Source organism: Pongo pygmaeus, chromosome 17 (assembly GCF_028885625.2).
Source record: "Pongo pygmaeus isolate AG05252 chromosome 17, NHGRI_mPonPyg2-v2.0_pri, whole genome shotgun sequence".
Classification (NCBI taxonomy): domain Eukaryota; kingdom Metazoa; phylum Chordata; class Mammalia; order Primates; family Hominidae; genus Pongo; species Pongo pygmaeus.
In genome coordinates, this window is record NC_072390.2 from 26488082 (window position 1) to 26497125 (window position 9044).

Here is a 9044-nt window from a genome sequence, read left to right on the forward strand (position 1 = left end):
ACTTACATTTGTTTTGTCTGAGTTTCTTTCTCGGGAAACCAACCATCAGGCCTCCAAAATAGTATCAGGGAACTGAAACTTTTCAGATGATGGCATCCAGTCATGAGATGCACCTGCTGCCTGTTGACCAATTCCTCTTGTTTACCTCTCCCTAACCCCCTGCTATATAAACCCCTAACTTTAGTTAGTTAGGGAGATAGATTTGAGACTGGTCTCCCATGTCCCAGCTGACATCACCTGCATTAAAGCCTTTCTTCCCCAGCAATACTCATCGTCTCAGTGATTGGCTTTCTCTACGGTGACAACCGGACCTGGCCTGAACCCCTGGCATCTGGCAACATTATTACCTGTCGCAGCACAGTAGAGATTTGAAATAGAGGATGCCAGTTCCCATTTCCTCCTGCTGTCTGGAAGGAAGTCTGGCTTTCCAGCCCAACTCTAAGCTCATCTTTACATACAAAATAAGGGTATGTTTACATGGAAAGCAAAAATAGAACCATGGATTTACAGAAGGTTCCATAGCAGCAAATAACAGTGCTTATGAAATAAACATTTTAAGTATTATTCCTGTGTAAAATTATTGTCAGGCATACTTTACCAATGAAGAGATAGAACAATGTGGGTTCTATGCCTGGACACAATGATTTGTTTAGTGACCTTGCACAAAATAGGCTCAGTCTTCCTGGGCCTTAGAGGCCTTGTCTATAAAATTAAGGAGTTGAATTTAAATAAGCTTTAATATTATTCCCAGCTTTATGAATCTGAGAGTTAAGGTTGACTTAAAAGTGCTATTTTTATTACTTTTTACATTCCTTTTTTTTTTGAAATGGAGTTTCGCTCTTGTCACCCAGGCTGGAGTGCAGTGTCATGATATTGGCTCACTGCATCCTCCTCCTCCTGGGTTCAAGTGATTCTCCTGCCTCAGCCTCCTGAGTAGCTGGGATCACAGGCGCACGCCACCATGCCTGGCTAATTTTTTGTATTTTTAGTAGAGACGGGGTTTCTCCATGTTGGCCAGGCTGGTCTCAAACTCCTGACCTCAGGTGATCCACCCCCCCTCAGCCTCCCAAAGTGCTGGGATTACAGGTGTGAGCCACCGTGCCCCACCCCTTTTTACATTACTTTTAATGGCAAAAACCACAATTGCTTTTGCACCAACCTAATAATTATCAGTATGGGATTATTCACAATAAACTGTAGGTCACCTGTGTTCAGCCATTTTTGTGTCACCATAAAGAAATACCTGAGGCTAAGTAATTTATAAAGATAAGAGGTTTAATTGGCTAATGGTTCTGCAGGCTGCGCCAGCCGGGCTCCAGCATCTGCTTCTGGGGAGGGCCTCAGGGAGCTTCCAATCATGGTTTAAGGGGGCAGGGAACAGGCACCACGTGGTGAGAATAGGAACAAGGGTTGGGGGAGGTGCCACACACTTCTAAATAACCAGATCTCATGTGAACTCAGAGTGAGAACTCACTCATCACCAAGGGGATGGTGCCAAGCCACTCATGAAGAATCCACCCCCATGATCCAAACACCTCCCGCCAGGCCCGCTTCCAACATTGGAGGTCACCATTTAACGTGAGATTTGGAGGGGACGAAACATCCAAACCATATCATCACCTCTGTTCATTCTCAGACAAAATATACTCGAAGGATGTTAACTAATTTTAATAGAAAAGCATAATTAGGAAGGTTAATGTGATGGAATTAATATAACAAATGCTGGTGAGTCAAAAAAACAAACTCAGTTGTCTCCCACTCTACCCTCACAACACAATTCTGATGCCAGATGTGCAGGAATTTTTCCCCAGCAAACAAGCAATTAATTCTGCAGTGGACATCAGCTGGGTGTCCTCTAGTTCAATTCAATTCTGACACTGTCTACCTAGAGATGGCCTCAGATTACACAAGTTGAGGCCCCAGCCCCATAAGGCCACCCACCATACTTCTGATGCTCATCAAAAGCCCCAGGCTGTGACTTGTGCTTCCAATCTGGCTATAAATCAGAATTCCCATGACCCTCTCCTTGGCTTTGATTGATTCGCTGGAGCAGCTCACAGAACCCAGGGAAACATGTTTACTGTTATAAAGGATATTACAAAGGACACAGAAGAAAAGATGCATAGGGTGAAGTATGGGGAAAGCGACATGGAGCTTCCATGGGCATACCAGCCTCCAGGAACCTCCACGAGTTCAGCGATCCAGAAGCTCCCTGAACCCAGTCCTTTTGGGTTTTTATGGAGGCTTCATTAAGTAGGCATGAGTGATTAAACCATTGGCCATTGCTGATCAGCTTAACCTTCAGCCCCTCCCCGCTCCCTGGAGATTGGGAGGTGGGGTTGAAAGTCCCAACTTTCTAATCCTGTCTTGGTTTTTCCAGTGACAGCCCCCATCCTGAAGCTACAGAAAGGCATTTATCACTTTGAATAGTCCAAGGATTTTAGGAGCTATATACCAGGAGAGGGGAGGAAGACCAAATACATATTTCACAATATCACAGTTAGTTCTACATATTCCTGATGACCTTATTGGGGTAGAATGTTCAGTGTTAGCCATGGTTTTGTGTTTTTCAATACTGTGGATTTGGAATAAGTAAATTTTGTATTTCCTCCTTTAAATATTGCCCACAGAGCAGTCAGAACACACACAACATTGATCAATTAACTCTGTCATCTCATATGAGTGCACCCCAAAACAATGACAATAGTAACATCAAAGATCACTGATCAAAGATCACCATGACAGATAATGGTCATAATAGGATAAATTGTGAAGTATTGTGAGAATTACCACAATGGGACACAGTGACACATGCTGTTGGAAAAATAGTGCCAGTAGACGCACTCAATGCTGGGTTGCCACAAAGCCTCAATTTGTAAAAAACACAATATCTACAAAGTGCGATAAAACAAAGCACAATAAAATGAGGTATGCCTGTAAATAAAGAAAAAATTATATATATAATAACACATAAAATATAATATATATGATATAATACATATGTGTATATATAATATATCTCACAGGATCTAAGAATCTGAGAGCAGAAAGAGCCCTTAGATCCCAGGTGTGGTGGCCCATGCCTGTAATCCCAGCACTTTGGGAGGCTGAGGCAGGAGAATTGCTTGAGCCCAGGAGTTCAAGACCAGCCTGGGCAACATGGCAAGACCCCATCTTTCCCACCCCCCCCAAAAAAAATTAGCAGGTCATGGTGGCATGTGCCAGTGGTCCCAGCTACTAAGGAGGGTGAGGTGGGACGATTATTTGAGCCTGGGAGTTTGAGGCTGCAGTGAGCCGTGATTGCACTACTGCATTCCAGTCTGGATAATAGAGCAAGATCCCATCTAAAGAAAAAGAAAGAGGCTTTAGAAAGCATTTGCTGTCCCCTCCTTCATCAACACCTATCTTTAGGAAGTCCCGTGACTGGTATCTTCTGGTTATTATTCTTGTTCTGAAGCCTTTCTACCTTCTGTAATTAGGGTGGTCATATAGTTTATCATCTGGATCATAGAACATTTGAGAGTGAAAGGAGATAGTAATTACAGGGGACAACAGGGGTGAACTGGCCCAGGCCGGGCAGCTCAGCCTGCATGGTCAGCCATGACTAATGCACATTCCCACAGGTAAGAACATCTCCAAATTGAATCCAACTGGGATAGAAGATGAAGAATCCTCATAGCCTGTTCATCTGCTCACTCGTGTATACACTCATTCATTTGAAGATTCTTTATTGAACACCTTCAAAAATGCTAGGCCATGTATAGATATTGGGAACAGCAGGGATGAAAAAAAACATGGTACCTGCCTTGATGGGGCACATAATCTCACACAGGAAATGTCACAAGAAAGAGAAAAGCTGTGGCCGACATCTGGAGCTGGTCCCCATGGTCACCCAGGCATTTGTGTTCCTAGGACCTCACCTGGCCATCCAAGCGAGGCCCTGTGTTCTCCTGCTCAATATAAACCATTTCACAGAACCTTAGCATTGCACAAGGGCACTCTAAGACCGTGATGGATCAAGACAAAAACAAGACCATAAATCTTTCTGTTGTGCAATGCCACTTTTAAATGCAAAAAACATGAGCTTTTAGCTCACGTTGGATCACAGATATTACACAATTTATATTTTGAATCTCGTATACTTACATATTTTGTTCTTACTAGAACTGCAGAAACCCTGTCCCAAACTAACTCAACTATTTTTGTTTTGCTTCTTGATATTCGTGTATTTTACAAACACTCTTCCTTCAGCTTACTAAAGAGTAAGGAAGAATTGGAAGAAAAAGGAACAGGGGGTTGGCTAGTAGAGGGAAACTGCATGAGTAAGAAAGGATGTGATAGGGTTTCTTGGCCATCTGTGCATCTTTGAACACTACTGTCTGTCTCCTTTCTGCGTTCAAACGCCAGTTCTGGTCAGTTCCTGGTCCAAAGGAAAGGATAGCCTCTCAGAGCTCCAGTGCCTCTGCCTACTTGGTCATGGACACGACACCCTTACCTTACCTTGTATTTGCGTTGAGCCTTGCTGAATTCCATATGTCGTGGCCCACTGGAATGCTGTGCTCAGGGGCCACATGAATGCAGTGTGCAAATCAGATGGCAAGGAACAGCAGACATGTATCTTGCATGTGTCTGCTCTGTTCATCCATACACTCCATTGTCCCACTGGATTTCTTTTAAGAAACACAGGTTCAGAGATCAATGGGCTAAGAATTTCAAGTTTAGTGCAACAGCAGAGTATTAAACTAAGGATGAAACTCTTCCTTTTTTTTTTCTTCAAGACAGAGTTTTGCTCTTTCACCCAGGCTGGAGTGCGGTGACGTGATCTCGGCTCACTGCAATCTCTGCCTTCCAGTTTCAAGCGGATTCTCCTGCCTCAGCCTCCCAAATAGCTGGGATTACAGGTGCCTGCCACCACACCCAGCTAATTTTTGTATTTTTAGTAGAGATGGTTTTTCACCCTGTTGGCCAGGCTGGTCTTGAACTCCTGACCTCGTGATCTGTCTGCCTCAGCCTCCCAAAGTGCTGGAATTACAGGCATGAGCCACAGCACCTGGCCCAGGATGAAACTCTTCTAAGCACAGATCCTGTGAGATCATGCAGGTCATATTCCCCGGGAAGTTAGCCCAGCAGTACAGATGTGCGTGGTAAGAGGCACAGAGGAAAGCAGTGTGGAGTCTGCGCGGCAGTCTTCTCCCTAGAGAGACAGCACAGTGCCGAGAGCTTGGGCTCTGGGGCAGACCCCAGCATTGCCGGCTGTGTTTCCTTCGATAAGTGACTTACTCTCTTCATGCCTCACTTTTCTTGTTTGTGAAAGGGAGCTTATAACAGTTCTTAACTCGTAAGTTATAGTGAGGATTAAAATTTAATAAATAAACATTTAGAGTCACATCACCTGACATCTAGCACCATCTGAATAAGGATGAGCTATTATTAGTGGAGATGAATGTGTGAAGCCATCATTGCTTCACAACACCGGCGCCTCTGAGCCGTGCGCAGCCAACATCCTGACAATAATTTAGCTTCCTGTATAAATCTGCTTACAGGCAAACAATGTGCTTGATAGTTCCATTTCTCATTGGAAAATAAATAGGTTTTCTGTTTTGCAAATTTCAAAAACAAGAACAAAAACCTACAAGGGAAGTAATTAGGTTTGGCAAGGCTTTATGGTGAAGGTAGCAAATGAGCCTTGTCAATGCAGTAATGGGTCCTAAGGTGGGGAAGGCAGATATTATTTTTCTCTCAGTGCTGCGGATGAAGAAACCAAGACACAAGGCGAATAAGCCACCCACCCCACACCATAACACTGTTAAGTGGCAGGGCCGGGCTTTGAACTCCGAAGTGCCTGGCGGTGCACACACTCCTGCCCACTGGGTGCTCCTCTCATACACTCTCTACTCCCCGCAGGGACCAGGCCACCATCAGAGCTGGGGTCTTTCCCAAGAGTAAGACGGGCCGACTTTGCAGGATGCACAGAGGAAAGAGATGCCAGAGAAGGGGCTGGAAGGAAAGAGCTAAGGGTCCTCAGACAACAGTCAGACACGCCGAGATGTCTTGCTTCCTCATGGAAAGTTCCCACTAGATGCCTGCCCTGGGGTTCTCAGAGCCAGGAGCAGCTCGGGAATTTCCATTTGCAAGTGAGATGATGGTGGAAAGAGGGTTTTATGCTCATCAGGAATCGGAGGCCTTCGGGAGTGCATGGAGCCCACAGAAAGAATGAGTTCCACTCAAACGAGTTCTGTACAAGTTAAAAATGGAAAAGATGAGGAAGAAATTTTTTGATTAAAACATTAAATAGGGCCGTGAGTGTGGAGGAGCACAACACCCATACGCTGATCCAGGAAGAGGCTGGCTTTGAGCTCCTGATTAACGAGTTGATTTTTGATCCCTCCAGAAGTTTAAATTCAGTCCTGGGAGAGTGTTCTGAGAAGACTGAGGAAAAGGGGCAAGCGGTTCTATTCTTTGAGACTTTGGGAAAACGAAACCCATAAGGCTCAAGGAAACCTGCTTGTGACATTTCAGCTTCCATTCAACAACACGACCGTGCGTGGCCCAGCATCCCTTTGTGCTACGTGGGGAAACACGCAGTGGCCAAGCGTCAGCAACCCAAGTATGTGCTTAGGTTGTGCTTATATGCAGTGCGGTGAAGAAGAAGCATGGCCTGTCGCAGTCTCAGACGCTGATTTGAGTGCAGGCAGTGTGATTGGATCAAATGCTGATTTAACAAGGTACTTTAGGAAGGCCCTTGACAATAGTAATAGCATTGCAGATGCAAAAGTGATGTCATCAGGATTCATGATGTTTTTGATGGGGCGTGTGTGTGTGTGTGTGTGTGTGTGTGTGTGTGTGTGTGTGAAATTGACTTGGCTTATTAGGTCATAGATGGAAACATTTTCAGCTGCTTATCTCCCATGGCAGTTTCTCCACATTACTTAGTGGGAAAAGACTTGCTGCAATCCCCCTATTCCTGTTTGTCTGTCTTGGAGGCCAGTGGGGTCTCCCAGGAGCTATGTTCTGATCAAGACTCTAATCCAAGCAGGGAGAAGAGGGAAGGCCAGGAGCATGAGCCTGAAATTCTAACAGGAAGTGTCTTTTAGAAGGCAGAGGAACAGGCAGATGCTTAGAGATGAGAAGCCTCCTTGTCTGCACTGCTTTTCTGCTCCTTTAAATTGACACTGGGCTCCAAAGGTTCATCTTTGAACTCCTTCTCCTTCCCCTTTCCCGAAGACTTCTAAGCCTTCTGTCTAGAGACTCCACCTTTGTTGAGCAGCTACTGCATGCCTGGTACAGCCAGCACCCATCCCTGTCATTGTGCCCCTTCCTTAGCCCCTCAGATCTACCCCGCACACCCACCCAAGCTCTCCTAAGGCCTCAGTGATGACCAACTTCCAATTTGCTGTCCTTGCATGTGTGGCTGGCGTCGCCGCACAGCTTGGGAGGGAGAAACCCCAAACAGGGCCTTTGCCGTAGGAACTGACACATTCCCACATTTATCCTGCACGAACCAGCAGAGCGTGTGCAGATTTCGGGACAAGTCTCACAGCAGAGCGCGTGCAGATTTCAGGACAAGTCCCAGCAGAGCGTGTGCAGATTTCAGTCTCTCAGCAGCACTTCCGGTTGCTGAGAGATTTCTTGAATAAAGGAGAAATATATGTATTTATTTTTGCTGCGCAAAAGTATCCATGTTTCCCTCCAAATAGTCAACCTGAGTGTTTACTTTTTTAATTTTTAAATTTAAGGACAGAATATACCACCTCAGTTGCTGTTAGGTACGCTGCAAATCTCAAATGAGGGGGGAAATAGAAAAAAGACACATCCATGTTTTCGCTCCTGATTTCACAATGTTCATATGACCTTTGTTGCTGTCAGACAGCTTGTGAATTCAGTGAAATATAAACATCTTGATAATAGTTAATTTGGTCGGGAACTAACTAGAAGGCTAACTTGAATGTACAAAATGCCCATTTTTTTTTCCAATTTAAGAAATGCAGCCTTTTATGTTCAGTAATAATAGGAACTAAGCAGCAGATGTTCATTGCTGATTTAGGAATTGAGACCCTGACGCCACAGTCTACAAAAGACGCTGGGCCAGAACAGTGCCGTCATAGCCAGGGTACGCAGGGCCCTTTTCATTGGGTACTGCATTTACTTAGACCACAAGAGACGGAGTGACCCTAACTTCAAGAACAGGCTGTGAGAACAAAGAAAGAAACAGAAGCTTGCCAAGGAGAGAGCTAAGCTTTGCAAGTGACCTGACCTTAAAGTTGCTGAAGCTGTTCAGAAATCTTCTTTGAAGAAATACAGCTCAGAGAAGAGTTACTAGCTCAAGGTGAGTGTGAGAAGGACATGGAGCATCTGATGACAGGGAGTGCTGGATGTGGACAGTTACTGCAAGTGTCCAGTGGTCCAATGCTCCTGAGTAAACTCCCAACAATTATCAGAAAATTGTAAGCACTCAGAGCTTGGCTAAAGATGTGGAATGATAAACAAATGCCAAGACAATAAAATCTCAGTTAAAAATATTAGTGAAATAGGCCAGGCACGGTGGCTCACACCTGTAATCCCAGCATTTTGGGAGGCCAAGGCGGGCGGATCACCTGAGGTCAGGAGTTTGAGACCAGCCTGGCCAACACGGCGAAACCCTGTCTCTACTAAAAATACAAAAATTAGCTGGGTGTGGTGACCAATGCCTGTAATCCCAGCTACTCGGGAGGCTGAGGCAGGAGAATCACTTGAATCTGGGAAGTGGAGATTGCAGTGAGCCGAAATCACGTCACTGCACTTTAGCCTGGGCGACAGAGCAAGACTCTGTCTCAAAAAAAAAAAAAAAATTATTGAAATATTTGGCTAAGAAGTTGAGCATCTGTGGGGAAATAAGAGCAAATATGTTTGTTCTGGACTGTCCTGCACTGAAATCTATCAAAGGCAATGTTTAATTCATGTAGATCCATTTGTTTGTTTTATTTCTTTTTCCCAGTGAAAAGTATATTTTGATAGCAAGCTTTTCATTTTATAAGTACACTATGAGTTACCCAAAATATCATGGA

The 9044-nt window shown here is 44.7% G+C and overlaps 1 pseudogene; it reads left to right on the forward strand.

Annotated features, from left to right (window-relative positions):
* Positions 1-3600: 3600 nt before the first annotated feature.
* LOC129019171 (mitochondrial import receptor subunit TOM20 homolog) lies at positions 3601-8480 on the forward strand (annotated as a pseudogene).
* The last annotated feature ends 564 nt before the right edge of the window (positions 8481-9044 follow it).